Here is a 21720-nt window from a genome sequence, read left to right as displayed (position 1 = left end):
CTCCTCCCGCCCCGAGTGACACAGCCACAAATAAACTACCCTCACATATCGCCCCCTCAGACCGCCCTGATTCCCAGGATAACGCATAGTATATATATTCTGAGCATACCATATAGTATATACACCGTACACCACACCACATATACATACAGCATCCCAGAGTACTCCATGGAGATTCATTTACTTGTGATACCATGGAAAACACAAGCCAAAATAGATACACAATGTCTTACTAGCCTATGGATTTTTTTTTTTTTGAGGATTTTCCACATCCAAAATCCCGCTGCTGGAGTTTCTTTAAATCCCTCTACTGACCTACAAAAATGGTGGCTAGATACACCGCTTTTAATAGTAAATAGACAAATCACGCTATGAAAAAGAGAGATTACAGTTCAAAATATAAATATTTGCCTGAACTATCAAGGTTAAAAAAAAAAAAAAAAAAAAAAGGATTGTTCAACATGCTTGCCGCTACTCTGCTTTCCTAGCAAGTATCCAACGTTTAATTGATTTTTCTGTTTTCTAAGGAATTAATGCTATCGAATTGTCAAACCTCCTCCCATGGCCATTTCGTGCCAGGCCAAGCCCCCGGCTGACACAGCCACCATTTCACAAGAGTTTTGCTCTCCTGTCTTTGCCATGCTCTGGCTGGCGCATCCTTCCTGAGAAGCTGATCACCACCTCCGGCTTCACTGAAGGCATCGCCAGTGACCAAGGAGAGCCTAGATCTCCAATTGTGTGACTTCAAATCTTATTAATCCAAATCTTATTAATCTTTCTTTTTTTTTTTTTTTTTTTTTTTTGATAGCTTTTTTTTTGAAGGTGAGACACCGTGCCGGTCCTAGAAGGAGAGATGGTTCTCGTTGGCACTGTTCTGGGGTGAAGGCCATCTGCACAGCCTTCAAAACTCTCCCCTCATGTCCAAGTTCATCTTCCAGAGGATGCTAGTGCTTCACATAGGTGGAGCCCTTGGCTTACACAGAGTTAAAGGAGTTCATGGTCCAGGCACGGACTCAGTGGTCTGCTCTCATGCCCCGGAGTGCAGCTGCTGTGCCGTACTCTTAGCCCACCAGCAAATAGATGGGGACTTCCCACGTCGCTTTCAAAGAGTTTCACAGAATTGTTAACATCCTTGACTAAGACAGTATGAAATATATCTTTCCTCCTCGTATGCAGCCATCCCAGCACACTTCTGGTAGTTTTGATTAATTGGCTCTTGCTAAATTGCTCTTAAACTTCCAGATTTTCCTTAAAGAATAATGGACTCCTGTAGTTCAGCCATCTGGATTTAGGTAAAATCTGGGACCTGAAGGGAATTGCTAACAACTTTGTCCCTCCCTCAAAATTTACGTATATGTATTTCTTAGCATAAAAACACAGTTTTTTCATTTAGATGTTTAATGACTGCATATCCATTCAAAAGGGCCACCCATCTAAAAATCCTGTCATATTGATTTGACCCCTACAGTTGCTTTTTTTCCTGCTCTGTGAACAACATGCTCGCTTCTTGGCAGAGGTCAGAATTAGTCTGACAGTTCCATCAGCAAAAGCATCCCATTAACTTCAGCTTTCCAGTCTTACTTTATTTTTAGAAGATTAATATATTAGCAGCAATTTACAGCAAGCATTACATTTTGATTATTCTAAGCTTGAGCCTACGGGCAGCACAGCCTGCCTTCTTGTTTTGGAATATTCTCCCTTTAATATGCGTCTAAGAACACCACTGGCATGAAGAGCATCACTTCTGCATAAAGCTGAAGCCCGTTTTCATTCATTTTTAGGTTATATTGGCTTGTGGGCTTGTTTGCTTGTTGTTCTTTGGTCGGTGAGGTTTTAGGGTTCCTTGTGTGGTTGTTCTGCTATCTTTATTTCAGGGCCAGTTTGTGTGCTCACGCGTATGTACGCACGTGTGTATAAATAAGCCTCTAAATGATTTTAAAGTGTCAAGAGACATATGGGTTTATTAATGCAGATCGTGTAGCTGGCGAGGCAACATTTGCAATTGCCACAAAGTCCTCCATGGACCTGATGACCGGCAGTCACACAGGTGGCTGTCTGCCCTCCCTTGCAGCTCCCCATTCCTGGTGCTTTGCTCACCAACACGAGCTGCAACCAACACTTTATCTAAGAGACCCTCACAGGTTCCAAACACTCTGGGGCCCGGAGGAGCCCCCCAGGCACCTCCTTTCCCCAGAGGCTGTGTGCCGAGTGCTGGACGCTGCACTGCAGACCCATTGTGCCACCCAGCTGTATACGTTGCCTCCAGTGCTCTCTGCAGTGCTGAAGTCGTTTAAAAAGGTGAAGGAAGGAAAGAAAATTGTACCCTAAAAGTTGCCATGGAGTGTAAGTTTTATCTCCAAGATGTGATTGATGCCGTACTAGTGGTCGTGGGTGTGAATACGTGTAGCTATTAATACCCAGTCTAGGCTAACCTGTGCATAATGACAGAAAATTAAACCTTGTCATTGTTCAGATAAATTAGAATTCAAACATGAGCAAGAAAAAGTATTCTTCCTATATGTTAAACCTGACTGTATGCAGTGTGGTCTGCCTTCGCTGTAACTGCAGCTGAAAAGTTTACTCAAAAGCCATTTGAATTAAAATATAGAAATTACAAAAAAAAAAAAATGGCACAGCTAATTCATAAAGACTTAAATAAAATGCAATTACAGAGCTTCCCGCCTACCTCTACCTTGTCTCTAGCCAAACTCTACTTCTTGTTTGTCAAAAATGGTTCCATTTTTTGATGTTCTTAAGCAGGTAACAGCCATCACAACACTCCTGCTGATTTCCCTCCCCAGCCACAGGGTTCTGATTAAAAGTAAATAGCGTCCCTCAGCTTTCCGTCCCCATGCTCCCTCTTCTACCACCTCCTCAGACACAAAAAGAGCATCGAGTAAGGGACAAAATCAGCAAGAACTTCCTCTAGATCTTTGACACTGCAGAGCAACACCCACCCCAAGTGGCAGTGTTTCAGCAGCCAAGCTTAGGCACAAGTGTGTGGATTGCTTCCTTTTCTTTCTCCTGATCAGTTAGTTGCCATCATTGTTCTCCCCTGATATTTTTCTCCCGCCAGCCACCCTTCTTTACCTTATCTCCCACTCCCATCTGTTCTGCATCCTTCCTACATCACACTTATTTACTCCTTTCTGCCATCAGGAAAGAAGACAAAAAGCCAGATTTAAAACACATCTGTAATGAACCAGAGAACATTAAATTCACATTGCCCCACTCCTGCATTTCCCTCCTGACATACCTTTTTTAGCTTTGTCCTGGTGAATTTTGCTTCATCTTGGTACTTTGCTTCGTCTAGGACTTTTATTTATTTATTTTGTTTTATTTCTGTGGTGTGAAATCTGTGTTCTGTGCAGAGCAGTCCAGTCTGGCTTAACGTGAGCTGAAGCAAAGAACAAGGTGGTTCCCCCCCGCTTAAGGGAGTGCCTGTTGAGGCTGAAGAAGCCTGTATTTGGCTGGAGAAGCTATTTTTCCAGCTTGTCTGCAGACCCAACACTTCATCAAGTCTTCATCACTCAAAGACTAAAAAGCTTAAATTCTGCAGCACTACAACCAGTCTCTAAGAAAATAAAGGTATTGCTGTTGTCTTGGACAAACTCAAGTCCCTGTCCCCCACTTCAAGAAAAAAAATAAAGTTCAAAATAAAGGTCACTCCTCTTTGTATTTACACTTAAAAAATATATATTTATCACACGTACTGCTTCTCAAGCAATACTGTTTATTTCAGTGATATCAAATGCGGAGCAGACAGCCCTGTGATGCTCGGAGGAATCGGTGACAGCGGATCAGGCTGCCCACGACGGGCTGTGGCTCCTTCCCACGTGGCAGGTTCAGTCGAGGCTTGGCACAACACAAGCCCTCCTGGAAAGGGTCGTGCTTCAGCATGCATCCTGGGGAGCAGGGGCTACTGCTTCCTTTTGCAGGCCACTGTAAGGAGAAGTCACCGTGCTGCTGGTGGGGAAGAAAATGTTAGGAAGAGGTAGGAGAAAGAAGAAGACATACAGGAAAAGCTTAGCTGGGAAGACAAAGTCGGATTGCTACGGTTGTCATTTTATCCTGGGCATAACACGCTTCTGAAATGTTTCCTTGCCGAAACTTGTTTTGAATATTTTTGGCTGGATTTTATAAACTCCATATTTATTCAGACATAACATCTATTCTCTCAGCTGTGTTATATGAGAGAAGAAACGTTGCACAGCCGTTACGAACTGCTGTCCTAAAATCTTACAGTGCCGTCATCCCTCCCAATTAAACTGATAGGTTAAGAGGACAAAAGAAATCACTTTACCCTCCTCAGCTCTCTTTTCAGTTCAGTTGATGTTGGTTGCACACTGAGGCTTGAATTTAGAAATAATCAATAAATAAATAAAAAATTAACAAGAGACCGTTGTGAAATTGAGGCCATGATAATTGTTGGATACACTTAGCTTACCAGTGACTGTTTTCTGATTCTTAGTAGTCAAAGGAAAAAAAAAAATCATTGTTTAATTCCTTGAATTTTCATCCTTGGCAGCTGCTGAGAGAAAACCATGTGTGTGTGTGTTTCTCTATAGTATAAGCCTTAGAGAAAAATATTGATTCATTTTTCTGTGTCTTTCAACCAGAAAAAAAAAAGAAGAGACATCCTGCATGATACAGGATTAAAAATAAATAAATATATAAAATGGAAATAAATGTAAGGGAAAAGAAAAAAAAAAAAAGTAGAAAACTGACAAAAAAGCAACAAGTTACTTTTTCAATAAAAAATACATGCAGTCTGGCCCCTGGGTCTTGGTTTTAAGTGAAGATATTGACTTGCAGCTGAATGACGAGTAGAATATTTTTCTACTGAAATATTGATAGTAGATTACACTAAACCACAAACTATCTCCATAAAGCCCATCATTTCTAATCCTAATGGTGTTTTCTTTCCCTTAGATGACTACTACATTCATGATATGATGTCTTTATTCTATCTGGGGGAAAAACTTTTTACCATACAGCTAAATTAACTTGTCAAAAGACTTCAAACTTCGGAAGCTTTTACAGCTCAATTCAAAGCTATTATTCAAGATTGAATGAGAAGGCTGTGGACTGTAAAAGCTGGCAAAAAAAAAAAAATAAATTTCACAGGCATTCACAAGTTGAATGGAATACTTACTTTTTGTTCAGGTTGTGTGTTTCATTGAGCTGCCTCAGAATAGCTGAATTTTGCCTATAGCCCCCTTGGTCTGCAACGAAGGACAGAATGCCTCTTTCTGCTGCTCTTGAAGCTGTGCCCCAGTGCATGCTCTTTCACACAGACTTGATTATATTTAGTTTGTGCCAACCTAAATAAGCGTCAACCAGCTCTCCAGAAATGTGGGGAGCACAAAAGAGAATGGATAGCTGCTAGACTGAGGCAGAGCAAGACCGCAAACTTATATTTGTCCTTTTCTTTTAAAATAAGATCACAGACTTAGATCATCTTACAGTCAGTTGCAGCTTTCTCATGCAAATACGAGCGCCTGGCTTCAGGAGCAGCAACTGCTTTTCAGGAGAAGCAACTTTCATATTTTACAGACAAGTAGCAGCTGGCAGAGCTTGCGCTTGGAGCCTTCCCTTTCGCAGACCCAGTCTACTTTGCCACCCAGTCTCCTCGAGACAAAAGACATCAGAAGGCAAGGTGGCACTTAAGAGAGCCGGGAGGGGAGCCCAGGGCTCTCAGGCCAGGGCTGTATGGCAGAGGGTGCACGTAGTTACTTGACTCACGGGCAAAGCATGTGGCAGGATGGATCATAGAATCATAGAATCATAGAATATCCTGAGTTGGAAGGGACCCTTAAGGATCATCAAGTCCAACTCTTGACACCGCACAGGTCTACCCAAGTTCAGACCATGTGACTAAGTGCCCAGTCCAATCTCTTCTTAAATTCAGTCAGGCTCGGTGCAGTGACCACTTCCCTGGGGAGCCTGTTCCAGTGTGCAACCACTCTCTCTGTGAAGAACCCCCTCCTGATGTCAAGCCTAAACTTCCCCTGCCTCAGCTTAATTCCATTCCCGCGGGTCCTGTCGCTGGTGTTAATGGAGAAAAGGTCTCCTGCCTCTCGACACCCCCTTACGAGGAAGTTGTAGACTGATCCGTAATGGCCAGCAAGGAGAGTGGCCTGGATTCAGCACGCGTGTGGTGCAGCTGCCTCTGGCTGGTCTGCAGGGAATGCTGAGCACAGGAGGGAGTCTGAAATGCATCTTGTGACAAAGGCTGCTGCCGGTCACTTGGGACCCACAACTCACCCCCTGTCTTTCAGAATCTGAATCACTCTCCTTTTTTTTTTTTTTTTTTTTCCTTTTTTTCTTTTGTTTTTTTTAGGGTGCCTAGGGTTTAAAGCATTTTCAAGCGTTCAGAGTACTCAACCATGAAATGGAGGGATCCAGGTTCACTTTTCTCTTCTGCCTGGGAGAATTTTTAAATGAAGCATCCATCTCCCTACAGGGCTGTGCTCATGGGCAGCACAGGGTAACAACCCTCTGCTCTGAATGCAGGCCGCTGAGCAGAAAGATGTGCATGATCCACACGATGACAGAGCAGGCAAGACATTACTACGTTCCTTAGCTGTGAGGCTGTGGAGGAGGGTTAAGAAATGTTTCGTTTCTGGAACATCATCTGAGTTTAGACTGGAGTTGACAGGACCAGCAACGTAGCACCGAGATGTTTTGGGGCTTTGCACTCCAGAAGCTAAGCTCTGGGGAGCACTGAACAGCTGCCTTCATAACAGGAGAGCAACCTACTGTAGTATGGGCAACAGCATCTTTAAATTCAGGTCGCTAATTGCAAGCTAACTACTGGATCTGACCTTTTTCTTGTTGGTGCCTTAGTGCTGCATCTGTAAAGCAGGAATATTACCGATCCCCTACCTACGAATAAGATGAGGATAAATGCACTGTGGTTTCTTACCCATTACTGGGAGACCTGAAGATACAAATGAGGCAGCATAGCAATGACAACTACAACAAAAAACACCTAAATCACCACCAGGCACTTTTGTCTGTGCATGAAAGAACAAAAACTTCAGGCAAAATAATAAAGTTCCTGACAATTTCTGCCTACGGTAGCTTTATTCCATTAAAAAAAACAAACAGCACCTCAGAATATGTCATGACTGTACAGGATTACTAAACACAGGCTCTTCTGCACCACTACATGTGGATATTATTACTTTAGCTTGGTCCACTGCTTGGACACTGCCGGTTGGCATCAGTGCTGATGAGCACTTTAATCAAAACCCCACTGGGCTTCTGCACATGGAGGACGATGAGAGCAAGCTGAATACAAAGCACATCAGCAGTGCCCAGGGACAGGAGCTCGGTGCACCTCAGAAATAAATCGTGTTTTGTCAGACATAGTGTTCTTTGACCAAGGTTCAAACGAGAAGGTAATTTTAGTTTTAACCAGTTGGGACAGAAAGGAGCACTGGTAGATGATGTGTGTGGGCAAAACTGTGCAGACGTTTCAAATTCCTAATTTCTTCCTCCTCTGTTTTGTTTTTCTAAGGATTGTTTCATTACACTGCATGTAGGTCACAACTTTCTTATTTAGAGTCTATGCATTTCCTGAATATGCATATCTATTAAAAGGGTTAGGCAGCTGTGTTTTGTACTTGGCAAAACCTCAGTCATCTTGCTTTCCCTTTCCTATGACAAAACCAAAACCACAGCTAGTTTTGGATTTGAACTCACTCGGAAGTACTGAAAGTGACCTCAGATTTTCTGTCTCCTCGCAGGAGAGCAGTCACCATGGCATATCAGCTTCTGAGATTGAATCTCCCTCTTGCATGTCCAATAAAGATGGGGCAAAAGCAAGGGCACAGCAAGGAGGAATACGCAAACAGAAGTGCGAAGTGGGTGCACTCAGCAAGCCAAGGGGAGCATTAGAACACAATCGAGCAAGGAGAACGATCTGTTCTCGATGAACATACCCGGACGTGTTCTCATAACTCATCCAGACAATTTCTGAAGGCCACGGTGCTGAGCCCACACCAGGTGGCTGTCAGCAGATCTACAGGTCTCATGCTGAGCCAAAACATCCACAGGTCACTCCTGCAGCACTGATTCAGCTCCTTTACGCAGAGACACAGAAGCACCCGAAGAGGGCAAATGCTCAGATTCTTATCTCCTTTTTAACATTTTTTCTTGATGCTTCTACCTTACCTGTTGTATCTTAAAGACTTGTGTTAGTTACAAGCACTTTCTCTGACTTCTTAAAAAGCATCACAGCAGATCAGGACGTGCTGACAGAAATACAAGAGTCTGGAATAGCAACAGTGAAATGGATGTGTGGAAAATGGTATTAAATCATCAAAGGAACACCTCCAAAGTTTGGAGGGTTATACCCAGACCCTGCCTAGCACTATTACATAATTGTGTGTGACCTTTAAATCGAGGACTCTCATTTGCAGATAGGCTGTTTAGTATAGAGCTAAGACATGAATATTCAGCCATTAATGTTAAAAATAATACTTAGAAGGTACTATGACAAAAGGTCAGATGAGTCAAAACTTTTCCAGCTTTAAAAAGGTCTGTGCATGTCCACAAAAAAATACCACTTCTTTTTCCAGGATCAGTAGTTAGGATCAAATCTGTAAAGGAACAGGGGGGAAAAATGAAGAAGAAAGGCGAACTTCACATTCTGAAAAAGAGCAGATAGAAGAGCAGATAGCAGAAACCCCATGGTTTCATGGGCTGGATTCAAGGAAAGGACTGAGTGGGACAGAGCAGAAACTAGAACTGGAGTGCTGTTTCAAAAATCTACAAGGCAGAGACCAACCCAGAAACGGAATGCAAGTAGTTGAGATATAAATCAATAATATCTACATTGCATAATAAGTACCGTCTATTTTTCCTTTTAGAAAAGGAAGAGTTTACAATAGGCACCTCTAGAGATGATGTTGCAATGGGATGCGCCTGTGTGTTTCCAGCAGATTTGGTTTAGGTTGTTCACGCTGAGTCGTGCTGGCATCAAAGAGATGAGACACACAGATCTTGATTCATCGTTACCAGGAGCCTCCTGTCATGTTAGCAGGTTGCTTGTTGCATATTAAAGGCTCAGTTATGAACATGGGTGGAAACTTTTCAAACATCACACACCAACGGGCAAACACAAGCAATTCTAGGAAAGGTACTGGCATGGATGGGAAACAAAAGGATGATAATTAAATAGAGCCTTCTGCCCTGCACTGAATGGTGGGCAGGAGAAGTTCTGCCTCTTGTGGAGACACTAAGATGCAAAATGCTCTGATCATACAGTAGGAAGTGCAATGGACCAAAATTGGGCTGGGCTTCTGTATAAGCAAGGAGAAAATCAAGTGTTAGGTTAGAGCTATTCATTTTAGTTTTGTTCGCCTGAGTTTTGGCCTTATTGCTGGTACCCTGCAGTCAGCCACGAGTAAAATGGCTATCTTTAACATGCTAGAAGCAAAATAAAAAATGTCAAGGTCACAAAAGTAAAGGAATTGCAATTACTAGGCTAGAGGGGAAGGAGCTATGTCCTACACAGGTACATGAGTACACTTTGGAGGTGACTGTGTCATTGCAGACCCATTTCTCTCATATGAATCTTTCCACAAGACCGAGGATTTGGGAAGGTGGATTCCTATGTCATCATGAAAGAAGTTCTCAGTAGACCTCTACTTAAAAGCTGAATTCCCAGGAGCATCCTTCCTTTTTGTGTATCTCCTTTACTGGCAGCTCTGCTCAGTAAGGGCCTGACTGTCTACAAAACAGTCTCTGAAGTCACAGTTCAAAACGCCAGCCTGAGGTTTCTCCTCATACAGAAATCATATGGTCGCACCTGGAAACCACTTTAAGAGTGTGGGCACCCTTAGCTCTTAATATGCAACTGCACGCCACATGAAGTACAGCTGCACACCGTTGGAAGAGCGTGCACTTACAGCCCTACCATGCATGTCTTTGCAAGGTAACTCACCCTTCAGAGTTAATTTTTAAAATATTGAACGCAGTGCTCATGAAGACGCAAAGCCAATCCAACACCAGCTGTATGAAGACGCAGGGTTTGGCACTGGATTTACACTCGTACGAGCAGCACCCCCTTACGGGGCAGAGCAGGCTCCCTCCAGCTGCCTTGCCAGCCCTTCTCAGCGGCAGCCTGGAAGGCTTAATCCTAAAATTGTAGGGCCATTCAGTGCCCTTCTCTGTCGATTCAATCGCTGGTCTGTCTGCTCAGGCTTTCAGCGGGCGTGCCAAGCGAAGTGGTGGTTTGGGTGATGCACACACCTGACCGCCAGGGACTGGAAGGAGACCACCGGCTTGTTTCGCTCCGGTTACTGAGCAGCCGCTGGAGGTTTGCAGCTTTCCGTCACTACCAGCTTGGACAGGATTCAAACCAGCGACCTCAAGAGAAAACCATCCCTCCTCGATTGCCCAGCTCCTGACGCATCTCGTCCTCCGTGCGCTCTCAGGAGCGAGCAGGACAGCTCCCTGTTGCCGAACAGCAGCCTTGGAGTGGTTTTTAAAGGAGCATTTTTGCTTTTCTGGGCTTGAGCCCAAAATCCTACTTGGAGTCACTCACATTCATGTCAGCAGAACAACACAGCCAAACATAAAGTTTTTTTTTTTTTTTTTCCCCTTTAATTAAACTGTTTTTCTCTCAAGTCAAATGTGAGTATTATCATCACTCCAAACTAAGAACAAGCACCAGTGAATGTTGCCAGTGAAATTTAAAATCCACTTGAAATAGCTTTACATTGAACAGAAAGTATCATCTTTTACTGGACGCTTCCTCACCAGAGCAACTGTTAGAATTGAAATAGAGCAGATTTCTAGACTATCAAGTGCAAAAGACATATTCTCTCTGCTTTCCTCCTGCCTTCAGAAGGAATACAACATCCTCATTTGTCTATGCTGGGTTTAACTTATTTTTTTTTTTTTTTAAATGGGCATGCCAAAAACATACCCATTTGCCACAACTGCTCAATTCATTCCCAGGACCATTACAAGCTTCTCTGGCAAAAAAAACGTTCTGTCATGCCTCTGGCTGAGAAGCTCTGCAGAGAGTGGTGTTCCTAGTCTCATTTGTGGGCAGAAAGTCCAGGCACCAGAGGAACAATGTTTGCACCCAGCCCAAATGCCTCAAAGTCCTCATCTGCCAGCAAACTTCACCAAAAAACCTCTTGCCACGGGTCCTCTCCTGTACAGGGGCCAGGCTTTTTACAGTGTGGGGTACAGTAATGCTGGAGAATGACAGAAGAGATGCAAAAATAGAGTGGAAGCACACGTCTACAGCTCATTAACTGACTTCAGATGACACCAGCTTGCTGGTGATTTTGTGTGTATGTGTGTGTGCTTTTTTCCCCTCAGCTTTAGCAGGGAATATTTTATTTGCTTACCGAAGTTTCCACATGCAATATGTAGTTGCTGTTTTGTTTTGTTTCTTAAATCCCTTACCTATATATTTATTATAGACAGATATTATACCCTCGCAGTAAAGAAACACTGCAAAGTGCTAGTTAACTTCTCAGAGCTGACTGAATAATACCATAAATACAAGGGTACTGAAATGACAACAATAAAGGGATCTGTACTTTGAACAATAAATATGAACTGTAGCTGTGCTTTGGATTTTATGCATGCTCTAGCTAATAGGTATTCAGCTTGTGTGGGCCACTGACATTTAAATAAACACATGTGCAGTCCAAGGGGGTTGGCTGCAGAGCCTCTTGTCAATTGAATCCAGCCCTGGGAACACGAATAGAACAGCTCGGGATTGCAGAAATTCCACGCTGGGCCAGCCCCTGGTGGTATCTCTCCTGAAAGCATAAGACATCCTCCATGGGGGGGAAAAAAGTGACAATAGCAATGAGGAGGGGGTGGAAAACCCCCAAAACATGTGGATTCAAAGAGATGCTGTAAATATTGCTAATGAAAAAGTCTGCCCTTTGCTCGGGGAGCACTCAGCTTCTCTGGAACTGAGCTACCCGGTCAACCTTAATAGCATTCATACACTGCATCAGGAAATAGAAACAACAACGTCAAAAAATGCCTTTTAAAGAAAGCCCTTTTTTTTTTTTTTGGCAAAGCAAGGCCACGGTACACTGATGTAAATCCATTCAAAAAACAGACATATGGGTTGACAGGATGCAGAAGGATCTAGAGACAACCACTTTCTGCAGTGCACGTGCTTCTGAGGCCACCTCTGCGTGCACAGACTGGCTGGGTTATGGTGGAGTAAGTCTGACTGCATCGCTGGAAAAGGCAAGGACTAACACTGCAAGCCTTTCTTTACCCATTCCAGCAAACCAAGTGGTAGTTCTCAAGATCAAAAATACCTCGGCAGCATCAGACACACCGAGAGGCTACAGGCTAGATTGTAATACTCAGCACCTCATTGCAAAATAACAAAGTATAGGAAGGCTGTGAGGTGCCCCCAAGCACTTGTTATCACAGTGCACATAAACCATGGGTGATGCCATAATCATTTGTGGGACTCGAAACATCCTCCATCAGTGTCATGGAGAGCACAGTTTCACATCCAGATGTTAGCTTTTACCACTACCACTCCATATCGTCACAGGTGAGGGGTAGCCCAGGCAGAAGGTGACACCAACTCCAGGACTGTCAGCCTCTGAAAAGGCAAGTTAAAATATAAAAATAAAATAATAATAATAATCCAAGGGGGAATTCAGTGAGCTACTTAAAGTCTAGCTCTAACACTGAGTAAAGCAATAGAGGCTACATAACAGTATTAAAGATAATTAGAGAATTAGGATGAAAAAAACACGCTTCTGGTAGCTGGAATCATGCCTCCTGGGGAATTCTTTGTGGGCATCAATGCATATGTAAGTAGGGGCAGTTTAGCTGATACAGTGTACTACGGTTTCTCAAAAGCTCTCTCGCCAGGGGCTCCTAGGAATTTAATCTCTCCTGGGATTAGAAGGGAGGTTCTCAACTGAATTCAAAACTGGTAGAAAATAAGGAGGGACAGGTAAGAATAAATGGTTATTTTTCACAGGGGAGGCAATCCCAGTGGAATCCCACAGCAATTTGGGCTGTGACATGGGTTGCTCTCAGAGCAGAAGTGATCGAGAAAAGGGATACAGCAGCAATCTGCTGAGGATTGCAAAGGAAAAAATGACTTAGAATAGCAGAAACACCCTTCTGCAAAGAGCTGCAGCAGGACCGAGGGGCATGGTGTTAAAACAGAGTATCGGGTGCTGATAAATAGCAAGCAGCACATAACCAAGCTGGCCTCACCATTTGCTGTTACCTGCTCAGGAAAGAGAAGCTAAATCAACAAGAACACCAGTTCATTCCCAGCAGTGAGTGAAGAGGGGAACGGAGCATGAGGAGCTGCCAGAAAAAGGCCTGAGAGGTGCCTCCCATCAAGGTATTAGTTAATTCTGGCCAGTTCCTCTGCTGCCTGAAAAAAAAAGTGACTTCTGGATCTCCGTGACATTTTCCATCAAATCAGGAGGCACCCGGTGGTAGTGGGTGTATTTATTGTCACTCCCTTCAACATCACAGAGCAGTGCCTGATGCACATCCTTAGCCAGGCAGCAGACTGAAACCCACAGCGAAGCACTTTTCCCTGCACATCATGGACTTTGCTACCATAGGTGCTTGTGGAGGCCAGAAAAGTAAGCGTTCTCCAAAGGCAGTTAGCCAAAACAACGGAAAGGAAGCTGAACAAAAAGGTCTAGGGAACTTAAAAAAGGGGAGAAAACCTCTAGCTCTGGGAGCTGTTAAACTACAGCCTGCTGGGAGTGGTTGCTGGAGTCAGCCTAACTCCTGTTTTTATGCTCCTTCCATTTAGCATCCACTACCAGGCAATGTCAGAGACAGTGTGCGGCACTTTGGTCTGTCTTAGTACAGCTGTTCCTGTGCTTCACAGATTAACTTTGGATCCAGGCATAATTGGTTCAGAAGGAAAACATTGGGAAAAAAAAAAAAAAGTCTGGGAGAGAATGTCTAGCATGCGTTCCTAATGGAGCCAATGCTTTCAAAACCGTTCATCTAAATATAGTTTCTAAAAAACCACCGAAGTCAATAGGCTTTAGACATGGATGTGACTTCTAAAGCATGCTACTGGTGCAGGAAAAAAAAAGAGGATTTGGAGCAAGGGGGATTTTTCCTAGAACAGCCTTCTTGGTGGGGAACAGTCAAAGGCAGGACCTCGTGGGAAGCATCCAAGAGGCCAACAGATGGAACAACCACAACAATCAGGTCTCCAGAATCGATGGCTTCTCATCAGCAAAGCCGTTTATACCTTCTAAAGGAAATTAAGGATGAAATAATTGAACTACCAGCCATGCCTGAGACCTGTCATCCTAAACTACCTTAGTACCAGAGGACTGAGTAGATCTAATGTTCTCCAAGTCTACATTTGAGAACAGACAACACATGGATGAGTAAGGATATAACCATGGACAGGCACAGCATGGCTTCTGCTGCACCAATATATGGCAGATGGGTGAAGGAGCTGGCAAATATATGGATAAGGGAGGCACGGTGGCCTAATCTACTTTAATTCCCCCAAAAGTTTCCAGTATTTTCCTTCACTAAGTGCTCTGAGATGCCATGGGATAAGGGGGAAGGTCCTTGCACAGATTAAAAATAATAAAAACCCAAGAAAGAACAGGAAGCAGAAGGTGCAAAGCTAATGTTAGCTGAAGCTGGCAATCCAGAATTAACTAGGATATTTCAGTACTTGCTCTCTTCTGCTTTCGCAGGAACAGAACAGCATAGCTGCCGTCTCACTGCTGCCCACCACCACGCTGGTGGAGCCTCTTCCCTTGCAGCAGCCGCAGCCTCCTGTTGATCGCACTGAAGCTCTGGCTCACCTTCCTTGTCAAGCAATGAGATCTCTGCTTTGGTTTTCAGCTCGTTTGCTTTTTTTTCTGTAGCAGTTTGATTTGTGGTTGCTAGCAATACCTCAGCGGCTGCTCTGCTGCATAGCAGAGGTTCCCTGAATTGCCATCAGCCTTATCCAAACAGTCTTACTGTGCAGGCAGCAGGCCCTGTAGGAAAGATTTCCAGTCTTCTGAAACAGGTTGGAAATCAAGTTCACATTCTTCTATACTTCTTTTTTCCTTCCAGTATCCTGGATGAGGTTGCTTTGTAGGACATTTCACAAGTGGACAATTCCCAAGTATCTCCTTTTTTTATTATTTTTTTTAATTCAAAAACACCCATTTGCCAGACATTTCCCAGAATACACATTTCGTGGAGGAATATTCCAGACTGCATCGATGCCTGCAACCAGCCCCACACAAGATGCACATACACAGAAACACAGTCAGTGCTCACTGAGGTCAACAAGACTCTGCTGATAGCAGCACATATTGGCACAGCCCCCAAGTAACCCTACACTTGGACCCAGACCCAAAGTTAGCCACGGGGGTGCCCGAAGCCCCCAGCACGACTCCACCAGAGCCAGCCCATTTGCAGCACTTCTTTTGGGGACCAGACTGGCCCTGCTGGAGCAATCAGTGCAGGACCTGGACCCCAGCCCTGCTGAGACACCCAGGGGGAAGCACAGCAGCGGTGCCAAGCCTAGGAGCGGTCTGAGGGAATGTATGCAAACACCTGCCTGAAGGCAACTGCACGGGGACCGCCAACTCATTCTGCACAGACTAGAAAATATTTACTATGATTTCCATTCCCCAGCAAGCGAGGCTCAGATGTCATATTGATTGGGTGCAGTGTAAGAAGCTTGACAGACAGAAATGATGCGGAGCAATCTGGAAAGCACGGGAAGCTGGGCTCCACAGAACAACGCGTATTTTTCAATGCAACCACAGCCTCTGCAGGTAGGAACAAGAGGACATGTTGCATTTTTAGGACAAGGGACTGAGTAAGAGAGTCCCTGGCAAATGACTAGCTGCACAGGAACCTGCAGGAAGAAAAAGGGAGAGCTCACTCTGGTGCATGGATGAATGCAGAGCAGAAAAATCAGCACAGGGTTTTGGCAAGACCATGGCTGGAAGAGCACGGGAAGCACATCTGGAAAGCAGCTCCTCGGGAAAGAGCCACAGATCTTAGCTGAAGCCTGGAAAACCTGCCCTGAAACAACTTGTCTCCTCTTCAGCTGGAGAGATGCTCTGACCTGTCCACAACTGCCTGTATTGGAAGAGCAGGGGGAAACTTTTTCTGCACAAAGGGTCCATGGAATTTGGGAGAAAGAGGCTCAGGAGAGCACTGCCACAGAGTAAGACTCAGGCTCTGGATGACCAGAGAAAGAGCTGATGTGGCAAGAGCAATTGAAACAACTCAGCCACATGGCAGAGTTCTCCCCAGCCACTGTCACACAGGTCTATAAGCCCAAAAGAGATGTTTCCCTAAAAAAATGGGTCTGAGACGCCCCCCAGGAAGCCTTCTGTTTAAGAACCTGCATCCTTTCCAAGGATTACTACAACACCTGCTTTCTTTAGGAAGATTATGTTTTCTACCCTTCGGTTTTCACGGAGTTGACAGGATAGGGTTCCCAGACTGGCTATATTATTTTCTTCCCATGTATCACTAGACAATCTAATTTCTCCATTTGACTGTAGTTATCAGATAGTTGAATTTATTTCAGTTAGGGGAATATTTCCTTCAATAGCTGAAGATAGCCAAATGCCCAAAAAGATCATTTTAATTCTGTGAGAAGCCGTTCTACGACATTATGATAATATCTGCTATATATTTTGATGATCTACTGCTATGCCTCAGGTTCTGTGTTGAAACAGCTGACTCGTGTTATCGAGCATTATGTAGATTTGTTTACACTCAGCTGAGTTATTGCTAAAAAGTAGTCTTAGCTAAGCATCATAGGACCGTACTTCTTTGTGATGGAAAGGTGGTACAATCAGGCCAGAACCAAAGCTGTAACTCTGCCTGTTCCTTGACGGACTGATTGCTGTTATCAGGGAGCCCTATGATCCTTACCTGCAACAGGAGACACTGCTCATGCCCACAGCACAGGATCCACAAAATGACACAAAAGACTGTCCACCCTTCAGGGAACTGCCCCTTTCTGTCTCCAGCAAGACAGCAAATCAAATTTAATTCAAATAAAATTGCTGCAGATAGTGGCTGCCAATCGTACTGTTTGTGGCCATACAGGAAATTATACTGGAGAGGAAAAGGGCTTGAGAATATGAGGGCAAGGAAACATCTCATCTGTGACTGAGACAGAAACAAGGAGCTACAAGACCTGGATAAAGCACTCGGTATGGTGACAAATGACTAAAAATTGGTCCTAAAACCACTCCTTGAACATTACTCTGGAGAAGAGACCTGCTCCAGCAGGTACCTACGTATGGACCAGAAGGACCTGCCTGGGACCACGCCTATAGTCTCACCAAAAGCTATCCTGAAGCAAAAAAACCTGGGTGACCCCCGTCTCTGGTTCTCTCTCTGGAAAGCAATCCACTGATCCACCAGAGCTGCTGCAACTGCACTTGTTGCCAGAGCCGGGTCTCATGTTGTGGGGCTTCTCAAGAGGTTTCTCTGCCTCACACTGCAAAGCAGCATCTTCACTTCCCTCCGTTAATTTATTTCAATTTTTTTTAGATGGATTCTCTTGTGATCTCTTATTCCTTGACAGTACTGCCCTTTCAGTAGGAAACCCATCTCCTTCACCGGTCCCAACAGGCCCTGCTGAAAAACAGCCTTTCCCTTGCAAGTTAATTATAGGAGAAAGCTGTTGTCTGCTTTACTCCTTCCTCAGGCAACGAGACGCTTGGCCACAGGGTCCCACTGTGCAGTCAGTCTCATTTTGGAGGTTGATAAGAGTAAGAGGGAGAGAAATCAGATGATTTGAGGATTGTGTCACCCTTGCAGCTCAGCTGTAGAGCCAGTAGCCACTGGCCCCTGCTGTTGCTTTCCAGGCCCTCTGGCTAGGAACACTTGTTATCTTCAGATTAGCACCTATGCCACTTTACTCACGTCTTACTCATTATACATGCTGCCAAGTACACAGACATTCCTGAGTCAGCCCCTTGAATGGAGCAAGCTTCGAGAACCTGAAATGTTCTCGAAATATGGATGTTGTTTAAATTCAAAACACACATGGTCTCTCCAGGATAAGGTCCGTGAAGCTCCCCGAGTTTTGTTCAAACACCTTTACTCCAACATACATGTTCAGCAGCCAAATGATTTGTCTATACTTCCTTTAAGCAGCATTCCCAGAGAGGGTGGGAAGTGTTTTTAGGAAAGCTAAATATTTCAACTGAATGGGCTGGAAAGGAGGTAAGATCCAGAGGGGTCTCACCTGGCTGGCAGAGGAAAGCAACAAACCTGGGGATCACAGCCCCGGCCAGCTGGAAGGCTGCCTCCTCTTGCACCCTGAATTTTTAGGCACTGACAGTTTTAATATTTGTTCTTTCCAGATTGCCAAAGCAGCAATAAATCCTAATCCACAGATTCTACTACCAGCATGTGAATCTTTTATTACCAGATACCTGCTGAGAGTTGCCTGTGTTGATATTTTACTGACAGCAGAACACTTCATACCCTGTTATTATCTGAAACCACCTGGAAAAATAACACATCCAGAAAGCTGCCATGAAGACATCCTGAAGATGGAAGCTGCCATCAATGATGCTGACACTTCAGGATGTCATCTAGGACACTATTCATGGTTAGACCATCTATGTTAACTCAAAACAAGTTCAATTAATTGTACCACCAGAAACCGGAGTACTGTTCATAAGGTAATGGTCTTTTTTTATTTTATTTTTTACAGACAGTATGAACTATATCTTTATGAGCACCCAGATCGCATACTACTCTTGCCTTTAATGTGCTCACATTTTCTTACTCTTGCTTATCCCCTTGTTATGTGAGCTGTAATCACACCTGCCTTGCAGAGCTCCAGTGAAATTGTCATATCTGAGTGCAAGTTGCTACGGGCCTGATTTAAATTCTCTTCCGATGGGCTGGGTAGTCTTTTCGAGTCCTAATAACGTCCTGAAACAATCCCACTATTCCAGTGAGAAAAGCAGGCTGCTTCACTGCTAGCAAGCAATTTTGCACTGGTTCAGAGTATAGCAAGGCTCAGGTCCTTTGAAAGGCAAAGGTAAATGCAAGCTAAACCATATATTGATGGGGTAGTGTCACTGTTTCCCCCTCCATTCTTTACAGTGTTTCCAAAATACTCAAACTTATTTTTTCTCCTTTTGTTCTCTCCCACATAGCAAATATTAATCCCTCCCTCCCCCACCTAGCCCCTTGCCACGAGCAGAGATGAAATAAACAGCTGGGCTGCTCCTGCCAAGAGCAATTTCACCTCCCAGCAGTGCCAAAAACACCGTTGCCTGCATCCTGGCATCAGCCGTTTCAGCACAGCCTCACGAACAGGATTTGCACGGCCAGCAATAGAAAGAACTTGGCTTTTCATGTGTCCGACCAAAATAATGGCTATTTAAAAATATCCCTGGCAAGAGAAAGTCTCAGAGTGCCTTAAAACATACATCAAGCTACTTAAAATCTGCAGGGACTCAACAAGACATCAGAGCAGAGCAGTTTAACTTCACAGACAGCAGAGAGGGTCATTGTTAGAGCTGCACGGGGAGAAAAGCACTTCCTTTTCAAAGGGGAGTCGGAAATTGAGTTTAGTTTCAAGGAGGGCTTTTTTTGGTCAGCCTGAGGTTTGGGTTTTCTTTTTTTAACCTCCCCAGTGGAAGGGGAGGCAGCCAAGCTCCAGGACTGTGCTGCCAGCCAGCTCTGCAAGGAGAAGCGCTTTGCCCAGCAGCAGAGGACTCTGGAAGCAGATGCTGAGGCAATCCTCTGTTCTACCCAGCAGCTAGCCAGGAGAAAAGCAGCATGAAAATAGGTAGGCATCCAAGGGAAACCTGTTTGGGTTCCCCTACACCCTCCTTGAAGTCAAACTGAGCCAATGAAACATATCAGCTTCAACACAAGCGGATTTCCCCCATCAGTGTTACCTGCTGCCAGGAGAGCTTCTCACGGAGGTGACGAGTTGCGAGGAGCAGGTACAAACAGCAGAGGTTGTCCCAGCAGGAGCCAGACCAGGTACACAAAGATCTCCCAGGTGTACTGCCCCTCAAGAACAAGCTCCAGCTCCTGCAAAACAGTGGTAAGAACAGCAAGAGTGGTAGCCGGGACAGAGCAAAGCATATTGGGCCAAGAGCTAGTGATGGGATTAACATGGTACAAAGCTGAAACACCTGCAGTTAATCCTGAACCTGTTGCAACTAGTTTAGAGATGACGGCTTTCAGGAAGGATTCCTGCAAATGGAGAACGCTGTAGACATCAGGAGGTGTGATGCTAGAGGGATGGCTCCAGGCAGCCAGGACAGAAGCACCCATGGGCACAACCCAAAGAATAACCACTCAGCTGCAACAAGTACCCAGGGACAAGGCACAGGGTGGCTGTTGTGGAAGGAGAGACACAACCCAGGTGAAATCAATGTCACGTTTGCAGTAGTAAGAGCTCTAGGAAAAGGCATCAGCTGCATAGCCCCAGCAGATATGAAGACATTTCATATACACAGACTACAGAAGAAAACCAGTACCAGATACATTGCCAGAATGTTCAGCTGAGGCCAATACTAGAAGCAGAGGAGCCTAGGAAAAGCTTGCAGCTTGACAAAGGAAAGAGAAAAGACAAATTGCATTAGCAACAAAGAATAGCAGAGCATTGCACATAGACCCACAAGCTTCCCTTGCAGCAACCACACACAGACAAGCTGGAAACCAGTTCAAAGACCGCAAGAAATGAGGAACTACAAGGTTTAACACGAGGCTAAGAAAATCGGTTGCCATGGTCCAAATTACGCATTTCTCCTCTGCTGGGGAGTTGACCAGAGAGCATCTACTTGAAGCAGCAGTGCAGTACTAGAGCAGTGGATTCACAGAGTGCAAAGGCTGTTCTACATCCATGCTGTAGCTATTTTAGAGTTTTACTTTGTGTAGCTCTGGTCTGATCTTGTGACAGAGATGCCCATTAAAGTCAGTCAGGCCCCCAGTCTGAAAAGAAAACATTACTGTAAATGCACCCATAGGTAATGGGGGCTGCCCCTATGCTGAGGCCGTGCTACACGGGAGCGCACAGCGGTGCAGCTAGCACAGATGTTTCAGCATCTGCTGCGCTCATTGCTGGGATGGCGCCAGCATCAGCACGACAAGAAGGGGCTCGGGGAGCATGGGTCTGTACTTGTGTCAGAAACCATTTGCTCAAGTTTTCAGTTTTTAGGGGATGCAGCATTGACCACGAAAAAAATGGTGGAGAGGGGGTGTTCTTGCAGGAAATAGCACGCGCGGCTTTCACATAGCACCCAGAGCTTTGTCCAGCTTTGAGACTCATTAAAGGTCATGTTGTGCCACTCTGTTCCCCTCTGTTTTCTCAACTTATTGCTTTCTCTGCTGGTACCTTGCCTGATCACCTGCCTGTGCTCTACCTCTGCAGGCCTGGAGCACTGCAAATATGAGAGGAGGACAAACAAGCTTGTTATTGATGTGTTTTGGCATTGCTCCATTTATTATTGATGCAGTGGGTAAATGATGGCCTGTTGTCCATTTCCTCCATTGTAAAGTGTTAATATCAATTATTAAAAATAGTCTGAGGCATGAAACGTGGGGCATGAAAGCACGTGCCTGTGAGTGATGGGCATAGCTAGGATATAGCTACATCCAAGCTGCATCCTTAATGTGACAGCTCTGAAGGCTGGCGCTAACTGTTCGTACAAGCAACAGCAGCCTCTGCAGTGCCACTTCCTTCCCCTGGGCACG

At 44.7% G+C, this 21720-nt stretch overlaps 1 long non-coding RNA gene across 1 annotated transcript; it reads right to left on the bottom strand.

Annotated features, from left to right (window-relative positions):
* Window positions 1-3713: 3713 nt before the first annotated feature.
* On the bottom strand, window positions 3714-20144 carry LOC137858429 (uncharacterized). The gene is made up of 2 exons (XR_011097714.1): window positions 19914-20144; window positions 3714-3966 (listed from the first exon to the last, which is right to left on the bottom strand). It is a non-coding gene; the product is annotated as an uncharacterized lncRNA (long non-coding RNA).
* Window positions 20145-21720: the final 1576 nt, after the last annotated feature.

The sequence above is a fragment of the Anas acuta genome, chromosome 6, assembly GCF_963932015.1.
Source record: "Anas acuta chromosome 6, bAnaAcu1.1, whole genome shotgun sequence".
NCBI lineage: Eukaryota > Metazoa > Chordata > Aves > Anseriformes > Anatidae > Anas > Anas acuta.
Note: the sequence above shows the minus strand (reverse complement) of the source record. Positions and strands in the feature narration are given on the sequence as shown.